Source organism: Strix aluco, chromosome 4 (assembly GCF_031877795.1).
Source record: "Strix aluco isolate bStrAlu1 chromosome 4, bStrAlu1.hap1, whole genome shotgun sequence".
Lineage (NCBI taxonomy): Eukaryota > Metazoa > Chordata > Aves > Strigiformes > Strigidae > Strix > Strix aluco.
Genome location: NC_133934.1, coordinates 39,954,404 through 39,974,190, shown reverse-complemented (window position 1 = coordinate 39,974,190; position 19,787 = coordinate 39,954,404). Strand labels below are relative to the sequence as shown.

General features: G+C 35.3%; 1 long non-coding RNA gene across 1 annotated transcript in view; it reads right to left on the bottom strand.

Annotated features, from left to right (window-relative positions):
- The window catches only part of LOC141922825 (uncharacterized), a 159,235-nt gene extending 140,776 nt beyond the window's left edge, over window positions 1-18,459 (bottom strand). Inside the window, exon 1 of the long non-coding RNA XR_012623102.1 lies at window positions 18,417-18,459. This is a non-coding gene — a long non-coding RNA (uncharacterized LOC141922825). The remainder of the gene's footprint in view (window positions 1-18,416) is intronic.
- Window positions 18,460-19,787: the final 1,328 nt, after the last annotated feature.

The window sequence follows — 19,787 nt, the reverse complement described above, 5'->3', positions numbered from 1 at the left end:
ACAGCCACCAGATCCTATTTCCAATTACTGTGAACATTTTGTGGGCAAGAGTCCTCTGTCTGTTGAGAAACAAAAGGTGTATTGCCATGTGGCTGTGTAAATATTCTCCTCTTCCAGGCCTACTCTCAGCTTCAATGAGAAGGCCGAGCATATTCATAGCTAGACTATTGCTAATGGCTTGTTGCTGTCAGTATGAGCTCCCAGTAGAACTTATATATAAAATAATGCTCTCTTGCTTGTCTGAAATAATGACACTTTTATCTGTTTTAAATAGATGAGTCTTTGGCTAGATAAGCTAAACTGGCATCACAGAAGGCCAATGACATCAGATGATAGAAAATATTATTTTTGAATGTTATAATTCCTTTTGTCTAACTTCTGTTATGAGTAAGGAAACAGTGTCACAAATCACCCATCACCAGAATCAAAGAAAACCAAGTTTTCAGGGAAAATGAAGCAACTGACCTTGATAGCTAAGTGATAGTTTCAAATGAAATTGTCTTTAATGTTTCTCTTTTCAATAGTGTCCCTTTAGGACATCACTAAAAATATATATGTGATCTGATCTAATATTTGATGGTTCATGTTTCTAAACACAATTTTTGTCTTCTATGTAACTCTGGTACAGTCACAGAAGTGCACTGTGACTCAGCAATTGAATTTGGCTTGTCTACCAGTTCTCTGTTCAAGATTCAATTTACCTTGTACTCTCAAACAAATGTGTGACCTGTTAGATTTGGCACTGGAGTGCAAAAGGTAAACACAACCTCCTTTTTTCACTATATTTAAACACAGTATGTTACACATTTTCAAAAGGACTCCTGAAAAAACAGAAGGCACAAAAAGTTTTATCTATTTTGAAGCAATTTCTTTCTTATTTTCCTGGGATAATTCAGTTTTCTGTTGTTGAAATGGAGCCTTAACAGAGTTTTGTACTTGATCCCTCGTCCTTTTGGCTAAGAATAAAATAGGAAGCACTGAATTGTGTAACTTGTTGATACGTTTAACGCATCCCCTGAAAACAGCAACTTTCATTCTTAAGTATTTTTCCTCATGCTGATTTTTGTTCAGTTTAATTTTAATTAAGTATTTTGAGACAGGAGGTTTTTCTTTTTCTTTGTCACTATGGAGCTTTAATGAAGTTTTATTGTTTTATTAGAAATGTCTCTATTACCAATAATAAGCAAAATGAGAAAATCCCTCTTTTAAAAACTGAACAGTGCTTTTAATCCTCATAGTTGTTATTGCTAAACCATGATTTTCAAAAGTTAAAAAGCATCAATAAATAGCATATCAAAGATGAATTCATAATTTTGGAAGTCAAAACTTTAAGTCTCAAAAATGGCAATTATGAGTCAAGAGTGTGCATTGTTAACCCACCAATTACAAATCCAAAAGCTGAATGTTTGTCTTTTGACTGTTTATTCTTAGAAAAATCCCATTTCAATTTAAGGTAATTCTTAGCTATAAAATATTTAATATTAATTCTAAAGACCTGAAAATTTTGTTCATGGAAACTGGAATGCTATGAAGAAAAATCTCTTTTACTATAGTCTTCATTTATTTTGTCTTCTAAAAACTTACTGTGTATTTATTACCTTGCCATACAATTATGAAAGTACTGTATCAAAAGGCATAAACTTTAGTGAAGGTTCTGATTTGAATAAGCTCATAGCTACTATACTCCTTTTACGTTTGAAAGACCTTTTTGTTATACCTAGATTAATTAAAGCAATTACTTCCATGTGATACACAAACGGATTTTTTTATCAGTTTTCGAAAAACTAAAGGGCCGAAATAACAGTTTGGGCAACTCCAAGATGATTAGTAGTCACATTTAAAACAGCTATTCGAAAATAGCCCTATAAAATTATAAAGTGTTTTGGTAAGACTAATCTATCCAACATATCGGACATATACAAGAGCCTGTGTTTAGCTTGTCTTCAGCTTTATGGATCTCAAACTTCAAAGTGATTTTCTTCTGGCTAATAAGTGTCCAGAATATGCATGTAATCCCTCCAAGAGTTTACCTAATGGGGTGAGTCTTTCTGACTTTAAGTTGACCCTACATAGAGCTATACTGTAAGGCAAGTTAAGCATCAAGTTTTCCTAACATTAGCTGAGTTTATAAGGCAACCATGTTAACTAAGTGGGGTGAATTACATCAAAATCAACAGTCTATCTTTGCATAAGGTTCCCAGCACCAGTTAAATGATATTTAAAATGATAAATAGCTTATATTTCAGGAAGAAAGAAAGCTTGTAATAGACAATTACTATGAAGCATCTTTCCAATCATTAAGTTAAAATAAAGCAATATATTAGGTCCAGTTATTTAACCATAGAGTAAACTCAAGTCACCTGAACATCCAGTGAGTGCTCAGACATATCTGGGAAAAATATTTGCAATGCTATTAGAACTTCCCAGAACTGATAGGGCAGATTAGTGAGATGCACACTGTGTTAGTGTGTACTGTAATCATAGTTGCAGAAATCAACTGCAAATATTTATCATAGGGTCTTTATAATGTATCTGTGTATGTACCTCCTAGTGAAAATACTAGGCTCCTAGTATACTATACTTACCTTAGTACAAAAACTGTCACTGAGAGAATTGCTGATGCTCTAGAAGTTACTTCTAATTCAGAGAGCACAGTTAAACTGTTTTCATTTATTTTAATCAGAGTATAATGAATGTATTGTTAAAGAAGCTTACAATTTTTCATGTCTCTTCAGAAAAGAATGAATGAAAAACCCAAGCAACCCAGCCCTGCTCTTGTGAAGCCTTCATCTGTACGGCATTAGATTAACAGCAAATACACACTTTCAAAGATGGAGGATATTTTCTTCCAAAGATATAGAAGTTATTTCCACTGAGCACAGTACATTTTTACCATAATTATTGTTATGTATCTGTTAAATAGGTTTTTATTATTACTGAGATGTATTCTAGTATTACCTGAGATGCTTTCTATGATAGTTGAATAATTTGAAAAGGAAAACAGAGTAATCAAATTTATGGTATGGAAGACACATGGTAAAAAGATTAATGGAAATGCATAGAGGTTAAATTCTGAACACCAAACTAGACATTTGAGCTCCTCATGTAAAGCACAACATGAATTAAGAACATACGAAAAGATCGTAAGATGCTGATGAGGAGCTTGGAATGAAAGGTAGCAAAGAGTAAGGCTTAGTTAGCTAGCCTAACTGGAAATAACTACTTCCCTTCAGTTGTGGTTTTCATCAAAAACATCCTGAATTTGGTTTCTTGATGGCAGTCATCTGTTTATGAAGGTCTTTTTTTACAAAGTAGGAAGTATGAAGGACTCCCCAAACCACACAACTAGAGAACTTGCCTGGGTGGAGAACAACAGGTTAAATGCTGCGCTCTGTATAATGCCAAGAAGTAACTTGAACTGCTACCCTAGGTGAGAAAGAAGCCTGGCTACCCATTAACTGAAGGGAAAAGGTTCTTAGGGTCTCTTACTGATGATGTCACAATTTATGAATAACTAAATGGTCATCAGGATACAGGATGAATGTATGAATGATCATATATCCCAGCTCACCTAGAATGCATCATCTAGTTAATATTTTATAGATCTTAATTATTTTTACTTATATTTCTATTTCTTCTGACAAAAGTATCTATATTCTGGGTGCAAAGAGTGGATATTTTGGAAAAGCTCCTTTCTAATAAGAACATGAAGTAGATCTCACACTCATAAGTTAGTATTTTACAGGCAACAGCAGGAATAAACATAATTATGCAAAAGCCTAACAATTATTCATATGATATTTTTCCTCAGGCTTGTAGACTCTGGCCCTAATAAAATACAACAGGTTTGTAGTCTTATTCTACTGAGCTTTTTAAATGCCTTTTGTATGGTTTTACCTCATTTTGAGCCTTTCTTCATAGTTTTTATTCTTGCTTTCTAATTGAGTAATTAGAAATACCTTTTGTAGGGAAATATCAACCAAAAATACTACACTACTGAGAAAGTGACTGCAAAAAAAAAATCAACTTCACATTATGATCTTGCCAGCAACTACTTTATATATAAATAACAACATCAATATATGTATTTGTGTATGTATATATTTTGAAGATAAAAAGATTATTAAAATTACAAGTCAGTGATCTAGAAAATACTTTATAGTATGATCTTTATAGTTTATTTCTTAGTTTGATTAAAACTTTTCTAATGGTCAGGGCTTTGACAATTGCATGCTGTAAAGACATTCATTGCTGACTACTCATCATTAAAAGACATACATATTATTAGCCCCACTTTGCCACTGCAGAAATAAAGACAAGATGTGCTGTCAGCATTTTAGTGAGAGTCTTGGACTCTTTGTTTTCTGACCTATGGCAAGCACTACATATTGAGGTGAGAGAGAGTAGGATTGGGAATCTATTCCTTTACTTTTCCAATTTATTGAAAAAGACTTTCCTACACTGTAATGATAGACAAATAAACTTATGTGCAATATCTCACCTATAACTAGATTAAAAGAACACATCTTGGTAATCAAAATGTCACACACATACAGGCAAAAGCACACATTATAGATGGGAAAAGCACACCTTCTTAGCACTCCCCTCCAGCTTTCTTGTTTTGTTTTCTTTGTTTTCTTTTCTTTGTTTTTCTGAGTGACAGATGATATGTGGTACATGAATAAACTATTTACTTTTCAGTAATAATTTATGAGTTAGAGGGATGTTATCTCAAGAATTGGTAAACTAGCTTTATCCAGAGAGAACACAGAAATTGCTTTGTGGGAAATGAAGCCAGAAGTATTATGACAATCTCCTCTGAGAGAGCATTAAGAAATTATCCAAAGCTGGACACAGAGCTAGCAATAAGAGTTAAATCTCTCTTTAAAGCACATAGTTCCCAAGCTACATTGTTTCATTAGGCAACCCTGCCTACCAACACTGTTTTAGATAAAAATTTAACATGGGTAATATATCAGCAAAATATATTTTTGTTACCCTGAAAAAAAGTCAAATAACTACCATAGAAAGTATTAAAGATGTCAAATAAACATCTTATGTTTTTAAAAGGCTGTGTATGAACCATATTCTATGCCAATGGAATTGCAGAAAGCAGAGAAAGCAGTCTATTACTCCCAAACAGTCAAATATGGCTGAAAAGAATATCTGATTTAAGCATACCTTTGGGCAAACATCCTGATTTTATACAGATGGCTTGCACAAACAAATTGTATGTAAGTTTCAATATCCCATTACAGGTCACAAAATGTCTGGATCTTAATTGATTCCTTTACTAGATAAAGATTAGGTTTTTATAAACAGTGCATGTTCCTGTGTCTAAAACATTAGTAGGCTAGATGGTTGGATATAAAGTGATTTCTTAAATAACTAAAAATAGTTATAACTACAAGAATAATACAATGCATTTATTATAGTTTTCTTTATCTAACAAGCTAATAAAAATAAAAATAAACAAAAATAACAATAAAAATAAATAAAAAAATAAAACCCCAAGTGGTGACATTTTATATTAAATCATAAACCTACATGAAAACCTGTATCTCTCACTTCTAAATATACTCTGCAAAAGAAGATGAAAAGTTTTCTTCCATGATAAAATCTCAAACTGAATGTCACATATTTGTCTAGCATCAGTCTATATCTCTTCTCAAATAGTGCCTAGACCAGAAATAAGTTTGTATATGGAAATAGGTATACAGGTGGATTTACACAGTAGAGCTTGTAAAGGACTTTGAAATAACATGCTCTCTTCACCTTGCACTTTTGTAAGTGTTAGAGTTTACAATAGTGTATTGTAATATATTTGAAAGAATATGTCTAACTGCAGGAATTCTGAAATAGTGAAATAGGAATAGTGAAAACATAACTCAGTAGTAAGCAACTTGACTTAAATTTGGCGGAGATCTTAAAACACTCTTTAGAGCTCTCAAAATCATTACCAAACATACCTTAAACCCTTAGACTATTTGTAGCTAAAGACTTCCTTCAGAACTAAAGTTTCATCTGGTTGACATAGTAATTTCTCACAAGACTTAAACATATGATGTTACTACACTGGTTAAGTTCACGGGCTCATGTCTCCCTCTAGTGCTTTTATCTGTTCTGTGTATTTTTTCTGTGGATTTTAGTTCCAGTCAGTGCAGAAACTGAAGTTTGGTAAGGAGGGTCAAAGAATTCAAGCAAGGAGAAATAGGTTTGAAGTGAGCTATTTGCTATGTGCATATAAATACTTACTAGCTTTGGTTTGTTATTTTTTTTTTTTTTAGCGGGGGGGGCGGTGGTGTAAGGTAAGAAACAAATAAAGCAAGTACAAACCTAATTCTCACAGGGGGAGTTTAATCTTGATGATTCTTGTCTATCTCTCCTCAGTATTTTAGACTTACTAACCTCTTTCCTCAATGGGAAAATATACTAGTAACATAGTAATATAATAATAAAATATACTATTCTATCTAGATCTTTTCAGTGTGCAAAAATACCGTATCACCATAAAATATAGAGATTACTTGAAAAGTTCATGTTTGGATTTAACTAAATCACAAAAGCTTGGTTTCAGTAGACTTTCCAAATAAGTGGCCTCCTGCAAAGAGACACATGCAAGGATGTGAAGAAGTTTACAAGGAAGTTCACGATCACACAGCACATGCGAGACAACCAGATGATCAGGCCCAGTCATCATGGGTTTCTGAAAGGCAGGTCCTGCTCAACAAACCTGATCTCCTCCTATGACAGGGCGACCTGCTTATTGGATGAGGGAAAGGCTGTGGATGTTGTTTACCTTCACTTTAGTAAGGCCTTAGACACCATTTCCCACAGCATTCTCCTGGCAAAACTGGCTGCTCGAGGCTTGGATGAGCGCACACTTTGCTGGGTAAAAAAATGGCTGGATGGCCGGGCCCAAAGAGTTGTGGTGAATGGAGTTAAATCTGGTTGGCGGCCAGTCACGAGTGGTGTCCCCCAGGGCTCGGTTTTGGGGCCACTCCTGTTTAACATCTTTATTGATAATCTAGACAAGGGGATCGAATGCACCCTCAGTAAATTTGCAGACGACACCAAGTTGGTTGGGAGTGTTGATCTGCTCAAGGGTAGGGAGGCTCTGCAGAGAGACCTGGACAGGCTGGAGCGATGGGCTAAGGCCAACTGTAGGAGTTTCAATAAGGCCAAATGCTGGGTTCTGCACTTTGGCCACAACAACGCCCAGCAGCGCTACAGGCTTGGGGAGGAGTGGCTGGAGAGCTGCCAGTCAGAGAGGGACCTGGGGGTGTTGATTGACAGCCGGCTGAACATGAGCCAGCAGTGTGCCCAGGTGGCCAAGAAGGCCAATGGCATCCTGGCTTGTATGAGAAACAGCATGGCCAGCAGGGACAGGGAAGTGATCGTACCCCTGTACTCGGCACTGGTGAGGCCGCACCTCAATTCCTGTGTTCAGTTTTGGGTCCCTCACTACAAAAAGGACATTGAATTACTCGAGCGTGTCCAGAGAAGGGCAACGAAGCTGGTGCAGGGTCTGGAGCACATGTCGTACGAGGAGCGGCTGAGGGAACTGGGGTTGTTTAGTCTGGAGAAGAGGAGGCTGAGGGGAGACCTCATGGCCCTCTACAACTACCTGAAAGGAGGTTGCAGAGAGCTGGGGATGAGTCTCTTTAACCAAGTAGTAAGTGATAGGACAAGAGGTAATGGCCTCAAGTTGCACCAGGGAAGGTTTAGACTGGATATTAGGAAGCATTTCTTTACAGAATGGGTTGTTAGGCATTGGAATGGGCTACCCAGGGCAGTGGTGGAGTCCCCATCCCTGGAGGTGTTTAAGAGTCGCGTTGACATAGCGCTGAGGGATATGGTGTATTTGAGAATGGTCAGTGTTAGGTTAATGTTTGGACTAGATGATCTTCAAGGTTTTTTCCAACCTTGATGATTCTGTGATTCTGTGAAATAGCTTTTTCCCTATTACCTCTTACTACTATTTAAGATAGGAAAATAGGTAACCTCGTTTGCAGTACATCATATCAGGCATATCTAACATCTAGTGTTATCAGATATTACAGGCCCTAGTTATTGCTTTTTAATGTATTATAAGATGATGGGAATTGGACAAATAAATTCCTTTGAATTAGACTGAAAAATTCTTTCAATATTCACCTTTCTCCAGTAAAATGCGTTTGCAAATGTAACTGGACGCAGTTTCACAACTTCTTTGTGTTCATGGAATGAACATAAATGGTTCATGAGTCATAAAGCCAGCATGGAATCACTGTTGTAATCTGACATCTTTTGTACTGAAAATGTTAGTAGGCAGCTCATAATACTAAATCATTTTATCTCTGTGCCAGAGTAAATAAAAGTATCTATAACCTCTGAATATATGAATGTTCATTTTCTTAAGTTACTCACCTAATAAAATACACTTCTTTTGTATCAGGTTTGAATTCTGCAGGGCACTCTCTCTTAGATTTTATGCACAGAAAAACATCCTGTTTAGCAGCATAATTCATATTATTTTATATAATAGAAAAATTTTGTTAAAAATTGGTTAAGTTCTTACCAGTCAAATATGAGGTACTACTTTTTAGCCGTATTTTCCTATGTATACCTAAATCTGAAAAAGGCAAGATTTTCTTCTGCTAGTTAACACTTTTCCCATTATTCCTTTGTTAGTCTGAATAATTTTACACTCTATACTCAGACTATTTACTTTTTATCTCACAAAGTAAGATTACCAGGCAGTATATTAGAAATCTAGGTATGAATCTGCCATGTAAACAAAGGAACACCTAGGAATTCAAAGACCTATCAAGTTTCCTACCCAGTGAGATGGGTGAAGATATTTTATTTAAAAAATATGTCTACTGTGACCTTCTGACTAGTTGTTTTCCCACCAGTGTCTTGTGTTTTGGATGAATGTTGGTCAGTTACAATAATTTACTTTATTGTGTTCACTTTCAGAGAAGATTTGCATAAATAATCTCTTAGGTAGAAAGTAATTTCATGGAGCTATCACCACTATTTCTATCAGAAAATATTAAATGAATATGCACAGTATCAATGGTGAGAATACCCAAGCATTTATCAAATAAGGAAACCAAGCTAGTTCCAATAGTGTGTAAATAATATTCAGTATTTGTAGAGCTTCATGATTTTGAACTAAATGGAATAAATCAATAGGAAAATACCATAAACTGCTTTTAAATATGAGTTTACGTTTCCATACATTTCATTACAGTTAGATCTACATATAAATTTACTATCTTGGTTTTAAAAAACAGTTTCCCTCTTTTTTAAACAAAGGTACATTTCAAATTGAAATACAGATGTATGTGAATACAAGAAACAGAAGCAACCTTATTCGGGACATTACTCAAAGCCTGTATTTGCTAGGAAACGGGCAAGAGAACCTGAAGATTTATTACTCTATTGTCTAAATGAAGGTGCCTGTGCACTATTCTCTCTGCCATTCAGTCTCCAGATAGTTTGAGGACACATGGTTTTATGTCAAAAGCACAAGAACTTAGTATAAAATTTGCTATGTTAAATAAGTGAATATAAAGCTATTTCTGGCTAAAACTAGTCTATCATGATAAAAAAGAAACAATCCTACAAAAAATATTTTTCTTCTGATGTTTCAGAATACCATACTTCATTGTTGAGAAAATGTATGCAATAGCAAAATATTTTTTATCATATATTTTAAAATGAAAGTTAAATATTTTTATATTACTACCATCTACTTCTTTTTATATTACTACCATCTACTTCTCTTCAATCATTCTTTCACCCTTCTCTCCCCTTTCAGTTTAATGTATGTTTTTTCTCCTATCACCAATTTGAATAATCCAGAGGTATCGTCTGATTGAAAATTCTGCCTCAGACTACATATCCAGTCAGTATATGTGTAGACAAATTAGTCTCACACATGAAAGCTAGGGATAGGGCTGTTACATTATTTATTTCATTTCTCATCTACAAAGATGATGTTTTGAAGAAAACTCCGTGGATGATGAAAGTGTGCAAACTACTAGACACAGTAACATGCCCTCCCGAGTCCAATAAAACATTATTGGACAAGTTAAAGTGCACTGTTAGTTTAAGTGCTTTTTATATTGTAAAAACTATTTTTCACAATATAAAAATGCTTCTTAGAAGAAACCTTCCAGGAGAAGGGGAGTTTTTATATCAAAATGTTTACTTCAGGAATATGCATACTGTCAAAAGAAAAATAGCTAGATGCAAGCTTCCATGCAGGGAGCCTTGTGTGCCTACAGGCTTTCTGATGAGCTGGAACAGAACCCGTTGTCTCTTCTGAGAGCTTCTTCCACCCAGAAGAATGCAAAGAAAAATCAAAACTAGTATTCCCTCTGTGGGAGTAGCTGTTCAAAAGTCCAGTCATGCTCTCACCACCTACAACAATTAAGCTCACAGGAACACTGGCAATCACACACTTCTCTGTATTTAATATTGGCCTCCCTTTGTTCAGTTAATTCAGTTCTCTTCTTCCATCTGAGCTTCAAACAAAGGTTTGGGAAACACGAGCAAAAGCCAAAAACAAACAGTCCAAAGATAATAATCTCCCTTTCTGATGGATGTGACAAAGTTCCTTTCTCAGCCCTCGCAAAGTCAATAAAAGATTCCACTGACTAGAACTAATCAAACTTTACTAAAAATCGGCAGTTAATTAGACTCTGAGTTTTTCTTCTAGTTCAGACAGGTTTTGGATTTTATTACAAAGAAGTCAGAAGATACAAGGCCAATTGTGCTTAACCACTGAAAGAAGGGAGAGGGTGATGTATCACTTTGTGTCAATATGTTTCTTTGTTATTGGGTGATTAAAAACCCTGAAATGTGGTATTATGACACTTGCTGCTCAGTTTATCAGCTCTTACACATGCAATGGGTAATCAGCTCTGAATTAGTACTTCCTTGTAATTCTCAAAAATTTATCTGGAAGTGTATATGCAGACTGCATATTTGAAAGCATGCATACTGCATAAAAAGTGGTCTTGACGTCAGTAACTGATGTTGATTTGGGGTAATACCAGTCATATAAAGCAGAGTTTGCTTATATATTTGTTCTGTAAAAGGAAAAAAATGGCATTTTCTTCCCATGGAAATCAATCAGCTTGCTTTCTGTTGCAAAGTAGTATATATAGGCCAGGATCTGAATAAAGATAAACAAACCTGTGTAAATCTATGCCTAGACTTCTATAGCATGCACATTATTTTCTATAAGAATAATTACATGTATCTAGAAAAGCAAATCTTACTACTGACTGTCTATTTTATACTGTGTTGTGTTTAGAAAAGCCCAACTGTGCCTATAACATAATGTAACTCACACAGAACTTAACTGTAGTTGCAGCACATTTATTAGTAGAATGAATAGTTTTCTACCTGTTCCAACGTATATTTTGCTAAATCTTTAGAGGTCATCTTTAGTGTAAGCTTTTAATAACCTTTATAGCTGAATATCAGCTATCCTCTTTTAAGATGTTTATTTTTCTGGATCAAGCATAATTTTCATGTCCAGTACAATGTGACATGCACCAAGGCAAGTAGGTTTCTGAAGAATGCTTTCCAATATGTAACAAAGCAAAAAAAGGGACTATCTAATTTCACTTTATTTTGAAATATGGCCTTTGAATACAGAGAGTACTCTGGGATTTTTTTAAGCCTGTTGCCCAGCCTGGGTTGGCAGCAAGTAACTGTCAAAAAATGAAGGTTGTCTTCTATAGAATGTACTCTTTTGCTACTTTAGTTCTGGAATATTTTTTCCTTGTACTACTGGAGAAACACATCCATTGCTATGACTTCTTATTGACCGTTCTTATGGAGATAAGGAGAACGTTAAGATAAGGAGATAAGTTGAACACTTAAGGAGATGTATGAAATTGTTAGTTCTCATATTTAGTTTAATTACAAAGAAAGTAATGTATTGTTCAGAACCAAAATTGACATGACATATTAGATAGTAAGATACTATATCCAATACATTTAGCTCCTAGGCATGAAGAAATAATTTAAAGAGAAATGTTTTTTGTGTTTGAGCTGCAGTCTCTACAAAATAAAGAATGCCTTGTTTCAAATATTGGATCACTAGAATGACAGTACGGAATATTAGATCAAAGGCAGGTTCTGTTACTATTAGTAAGGAACCATACTTTACAGATAATCTTATTGCCTCCACAAGCAACATATTACTTTGCATGAATAAGCTTATTAGCAATATAATCTTTCATCAAATTGAATATTCATTATGCTTCTTCCTCTGTCTCCCCATATACATGCTTGAGGGTGAAGTTTTGATACTTGCTAGACAAAGTACTTGGCCATTTAAACAACAGCAAGTAATCTGCTCTCTACAAACTGGTGGGGTAGTCCCACAGTCCCACATGACAGGAAGGGAAAAGCACAGGAGGAATCATGATCTGAGTCAATTAATTTCCTGGTGTGTTCATGGATTGCACAGCTTCTCGTTACCCCCTTGCACAGGGTGGATCAGAGAAATAAAATTTAGACAACAACTATTACACCTTAAAATGTGATCAAATGAGTACAGTGGGAGTCAGCTCTAACTGAAACAAATACAGCCTTCTGCATGTGAGTTTAAAGTCTACTCTTTGAACTCGACAGAAGAAAAACCTACAAACATTTTCTTTAGTTTTTTTCTAAATCATCAAATTAAAAACACCTGGTGGAAGCACTCGACAAGCTTCTGACATAACCATGCTTCTTCAGAAACCTCTGGTTTCTAATCAGAGTTATACAAATTGTTGTCCATTAGCCCTCAGCACAAAAATCCCTAGGTTTCCTAAATCCATGGATTCAAAGAAGCCCATTTGTGGACTACTTGGAAGGACAAAAATGAAGTCTTCCAGGGTCCTGAAGAATTTGCAGGAACACACCATTTGAATTAATGGGGAGAGCATTTGGACTTTTGGGTTCTGGATTTCTTAAGTTTGACTCTGAGAACTCTAAAATTACTGATTTCTTGTCTTTGGGGAGAGTTCTGGGTTTTTTCACTAATAATTTTGATAGTTTTATTTAGGACTGGAAGGATATCAAATATTGAAATCTCAAGCAAGTGGAATTACCTTTCTCTAAACAAAACAAAATTCCTATTTTAGAAAGACGTTTTTATTAGTTGGTAGTGAGTAGTTATGAAATTGTATACCCTGCTGATGTGGTTCTAATAAGGGATTATGTCCTTCAGTTCAAAGCAGATAACTGCTAGATTGAAAGCGGTTTACATGGATGAGACATACTAGCTGGTATTAAAATTGTTCCAAATTATTATTTATTTTTTTAAAAGGGAAAAGTTTTAGTAAGTAGTCTTAAAGGTTTCATAATAAATTATGCTATCCAGTGTCTTTCATTTTACCTAGTATTCTGTCACAGATGATTGTATCTGGAAAGTATGACCTATTAAGTTGTGAATGAGACTTTATACAAAGTTTTGAGCAAGGAGGAAATACAGGTGTTAATTAAAGAGAACCAGCATGTGGTTTTTTGCAATTATTAAGTGAAGGTCAAATTAAAATAGTTTGTTGGTTGAGAGAGCGGTACATAAGATATAATCAAAGCAGAATTCTATTCAAATTCAGCATTATTAGGATATAATGAAAATTAACTTCGCTGGGTTTTTTTATATCATTGTATCCTAGTGTAGAAAGGATCCGAGAAGACAGTTGTAAACTGTTACAGTAAAATAGGATATATGAAAAGACAAGATCGGGCCAGACAAGAAAACTCATCAGGCAAGCAATGGTGCAAAGTCATGTTGGACATGGTGCATTTTTAACTCTACAAGTTCCAGGAAACTGTGATGGGATTCCAGATTGTAAAGGTCAGACTGCCATTTTTCCCAAAGGACACAGGATATCTTATTTTTATATTCAAAAAAACTTGCAGTGTAAAATTAAAGCTATCATATTCTAATGCAGGATCAGGCAAAAAATAGATGACTTATGCAGCATATTCTTACACACGGTTATCATCAGGTATGTAAAGGAGCAAGGGCACTTCAGCTCCATCTTCGGAGTTCTCACCTGTTTGTTGCACCAGTTCTGCATGTCAGTTGATGCTGTAATTCCTTGCCAATACTGTCACGTGAAGTAGATGACAAACTAAGACAGCTTGGATTGAAAATTCTACTTGTCATACAAAGATGACACACTTGCAATCTGGTGACAGATTTTCCTACATTCAACTCATGTCTATAAATGTTTAGGTTTGAGGATGCTTTAAAGTCCAGGTTACTTTAGAACTAGAACCTTCACTTAATTAATGCTCTTGCTGAATAAAATCCAGTTCTTTGTGAACTGCATTAGCAGTTCCATTTCAGTCCCGGATATCTGTACAATACACATAGTAGTCATACTCTAAAAAGAGGTCTCAAAACAAAGGAATGCTGACAGATAGAAGATTAATGAAATTTTTTTTTCCGGCAACAGAATTCTTTGTTTTGCTAAAAATATTTTAAATGATTAATGTATTTTTTTGTCATATTCATATAATTTTCTATAGATAAGAGAAAACAGGAATGTCAATGAACAGGAATTAGTCCTACAGCACAAATATATCATAAAAAAAGAAGTCAGAGATCAAATTGATATATATACATGTGATTCAGATCAGTCCATAAAAAGTGTTTTCAAAGATATTAGTCCTAAACCTCATGTAATAAATCAGTTTAAATGTATTTTTTAAATAAGAATTTAAGAAAAAACCCCAGTATTTTTCATTTTTAAAGAGATTTACAAAATTTGTAGGAAGCATTTGAAAGAGAAGAAAAAAAAAAAAGTAATTTCAAACAAAAGTTTAAAGAAAAAAATATTCTGATATGACAAAATAATAGGTTCCGCTTTCAGTTAGAGTCACTAGGGCAATATTGAATTTGCTGAGCTATGAATGATAATGGCATTCAGGAACAAAGTTGTTGTGATCAGTAACAAGCTAGTTTTTGCCTTACATACAGGTTTTGGAGAACAGATTTACATGGTCTCATTATCTCTGAACACTCATGAGAAAGCAGAGAGTGAGCAGACTGTCCCCCACAGTTTACATAAGCAAAAGGTTTCTGTTTATCATAATGATCTCTTGAATCTTTTTAATCCTCTGTTAAAAAGAGCAAGACAGCTGCATTTGAAGCCCTTCTTCCAGCTGTTTATTGCTCAGTTGTTGCTTTTTCATGGAATTTGGGGATTGGTGTAATTAGACTGAAGGGAGTTGGGTCATGCTTAACAATTAACTCTGCTAATATAGCTGATGTGTCCAAATGTTCCTTTTGGGTATCTGTGTAAATATTTCCTCTTGATAATTCTCTACTCTCCGCTTCTTACAATAATGAATTGGCAGCTCCCACCATCCACAGTCCATGCTTATCAACTTTAAAGTTAAATATATGAGAATGCAATTTCTTTATTAATAAAGAAAGCAAATAATGATATTACAAGAGATGGATAAGGTGACTTCAGAAAGCAGATTATGAATTTACATTAGAGCAGACTGGACATCAACATTTATAATAATTAATCAAGAAAGAAAAGGAATTCTACACTGCTGAATACTTCTACAATTGCAACTTGATAGACTTGTCAGTGAAATGGAATTCAACTATTGTATTACAGTCTTTGATCATTTATGTGCAGTTAGACACAGTTTGATCCTGGAAGGAGCTAAGGGTTGAGTTAGTAGAGTTAACAGAAGTCAGTACTTTACAGAATCAGGCCAGAAACAGCAAACTTTGTCCTTGTCAAAGAGGTAAGCACAAGAAGGACCAGAAGGTGTTAGAAGAATGAAATATATTTGAAAACGAATAAGTACCCTTGCAAAAAAAAAGTAGCTACCAATATATACAGAATTTATACCATTACATGATGCATCATGATGCCATCACTGTCACACAACGGCAGTGAAGGGAATAAACAACTCAATTAGGGAGGACAGCAACATGGAGTCAAGTGCCATTAGACTAATGAGACAAATGTTATTTTCCTTGTTCCACTACTGAAACAAGAAAAGGTATTTCAGCTCTTCTCTTTTTCTTCTGCCTTTCTGATATTATATTCTTCAGAGCTCTGTCCCTCATTCTATTTTGTACAGTGCTTAACAGGACAGCTCCTTAATCATTATTATAATCACCAGGAATGATTCTAATACAAAACCACCAAATACATGTGTTACTTATGAAATCTGTTCTTCTTGAGAAAGCAGTATAAGCACACAGAAATAACCAAAATGTCTAAATTAAAAATCACAGTAAAAATCTGTTGCTGCCAAACACTGGAAGTACCTGCCTCACAGAGTACCACCCTTCTTGAGCTATACACGTAGGATTTCTATGGTAGGCTCTTCTTCAAACCCAGAACTGATACGCTTGGCAGAGATTAGGTCCTAATTTCCATGTAAGCCTCGTATAATTCAGAAAGCAAGCACCATGCAAATCCAGAGTCCAGATCTAGCAGGCATTTTCAGATCACACCTAGCACACACTGACAGGAGTAACCTACTTTCAAGCTTCAGCTGTGACTGCTTTATGTCTGTGCAGAGAAACAAGGAATGCAGTCACAGTCCTCATATCAAGAGTGAGGAAATCAGAGCCTGCAACTTCAATTGTTCCACTTGTGATTCTCTGAAATCTCTGCCTCCTCCCTGATCCCCACTCTGGACTTTCACCTGTCTCTGAATAGCCACCAAGCTATTCTTCATATCTTCATTCAGGTTTTAGTTTAGACCTGTAGTACACTGTTCATGTGAACCTCCTTACCTACTGTGCCTTGGATCAGATCACAGAATTTCTTTCCTCTCAGTGGATGTCCAACTGGAAGATTCATTCCAACTGTCATCAAATGTGCAATGTGGTAGGTTCTTATGGGAAGCAACTACCACTGGCAAGAGAATCACCAGTCTTTCCCTCCCTGTTCCTTACCTCTTGTTTTGTAAGTTTTAGTTAGTTCTAGAGAAAATCAAAACACACAAAAAAGGGCACAACAAAGTTGGTAATAGTTATTTAAATATTCAGTAAACATTATCAATCACATATCAACCAATCAGAGTTCAACATTTGTATCTATTTAGCATACTCCAATCACTGCTAACAGCACCAGAAACAGGAACAACTAGTAGGGAGTTTGAGCAAACTCTCATGAAAAGTATAGAGTACTAGAGGAACAGCATGGTGTAAAATTGCCATTGTTATCATCTTCATACTTCTTCATCATCACTTGCTGCAGACTTTTTCTCCTGAATTAGCTTCTCCCATTAAAGGTGATGTATACCTACAGCTACAGACCCCACTAAGGAACCTTTGTGCCTGTCTCTGTAAGTCTGACTTAACATCCTCTTTGCAACAGTGCCCTCTCTTCCTGACAGCCCTACCTTTCACATTGCTTTCTGCTGCTTTCTTTCCACCTACTAAGACACAGATGAGTGCTCTGTTTAAAAACTAAAAATTAAGAAGAGGAAAAAAAAAAGACAAGACATCAGTGAAATCTGCTTGCTCTGCTAAAGCAAAATCTTGCAATTTGTTTCTATCGATGAACGCAGTTGTACATACTGATTAAGGACAAAAAATCTTTTCCTGCTATTAGCTCATAATGAAGGAGGCCTTGCCCATCCACAGTGGTCCCCCATAGTGCATGGGATTTTCTTCAACTCTTGAATTTTTCTAGACATGCTGTGAATAGCTCTTTGTCTTCATGAACTAGAGGACAGAACTGTGACATGGAAAAGGAAGATAAGGATCCTCTGGAATAGCTCAGATTCTGCCTGTCTGGCCCATAAAAGTCTAGGAACATTTGTACTTCCTTTCCCATGGTCATAAACTCTGGAGAAAATGTGGAACTTGTGTCAAAGGGGAAGACTACTTATTTAATGAGTTATGTTGCTTATCCTTATCCTTACCCTTATTTAAGAATTTGTCTGAATCAGACGATTGCTATCAGAAACATCCTCCTCTGCTAAGAACTGTGGGGGTATTTGTGTCTTGTAGGCCTTGTTTGAGATGGGGAAAATCCTAATTTAAGACTTCCTGGACTCCTTTTCTTCTTTGTCTCCCATATACAATCTTGGCTCTTGGACAGTTGTGGTAAGGGCTCATATTTTAGTGCTCAAAAAGACCAAATTCAAACTGAGCTGCGTAACGATATCCCAAATAAGTTGATAAAGAGTTGTAAAACAGCAAAATCAAACAAACAATGAGAAACTCACTGCTGGACAGAAAGGACAATATAAAAGCAAACTAGAAAATAAGGTAGCGTAACAGATGAGTAGAGACTTAACACTTGCTCTGACTGATTCCTCTGCCTCTGCCTCTGCAATCTCAATTAGCCAGACAGTCCTCTCTCCGTGTCCATTGATTGCCACTAAACCACAATAAAATATGATGAAAAAGCAATTCAACTTACCAAAGTTGGTTGTACAAACATTCTCTTCCCCTGTTCCTGGGAAAGTAGCTATTATGGATGGCAATGTACGGGTCACTACTCCCCTAGGGACACCGAATACTAGCAAGAGAGACTGGTTTTATACTGGCAGTATACTGGCAGTATTTAGCATTTGTCTGCATTTGGATAGATTCCAGTCATTGTTCAGTTTTGAATAAGTTAAGTGTTAGGGCATTGGGTATGTAACAGATTATTTTTAAAATATCTTTTATGAATATGAGCCTACTTTTTTGGATATATATATTTTTTAATGTTTTACTGACTGTAAAAGTTGCACTAATTTACAAAATGTTCATCAATGAAAATTAAATTCAGCATGTAAAACAAGATTATACGAAGTATTACAATTAGGTTCATTAAATCCAAGCATAGTGACAATATTTTCATGTGACTTTGTTAACTTGTCATTATTAGTTATACAAAAATTGCTCAAATTATCACTCTTTTTCATCTGCAACAAGTTTGTATGACAATTCATTGGCTATTCTGAACAAATTTCATAAGACATGCCTGCTTCATGCCAAGAACTCTCATGAAAGTGTGATTTGACATCAGCTATTTCTGAGCTTTTCAAGACCCAGTGTTGCAGTGCAACTTGATCAACAGTGAATAAAATTTGTGCTTCAAAAGTGGTATTTCTCTAGCATGATCCTTTCTATCCCTTTTCTAGACCCAGGAACATTCTTATTTCACTTGCCACTTCCAGCATGAATTTCTGTTTTGAATCTTTTGGGCTTTGCTACTCTGAGTACATATGCACCAAATAAGACAGCATTTACCAAAATATTCTGTATACATAGCTGGAATTTTAAACAAAATGAAAGCAATACCTTGGGGTAATCAGAAATATCTCAATCCAGCATTCTGTGTTTTATTCTTTATGCAAGCTAGTAAATACAAGAGAGAATATGCAAAAGCTGGAACAAAAACTAAGTCAGAGTTAAGACTCATGGTACCCACAACTCAATGACTACTGCAATTATCCTCAAAACAGGCACTGTAAATACAAGCACTGAAAAGGTTACACTGTTAATGCAGAAACATTGTAACACATACATATATATATGTATATGTGTATATTCAAGACAATCATCAGTAAGGGTATGTAGAAAAATATGAGTTTTCTCTCATCTGGGATCAAACACTGTGGATTGCATGATTATAAAATGTCATTACTACAGGACAGAGTTGTAGTTTTTTGGATTGCTTAGCCAGGCAAATCAGTGACAATTGGTCAAAAAATATAATCTCTTAGATCTTCAAGTTCCAGAAAACATTCTTTTTTTTTCCTCCAGGAATAATGTTGTTATTAGTTCCACCCTCTACAAACTA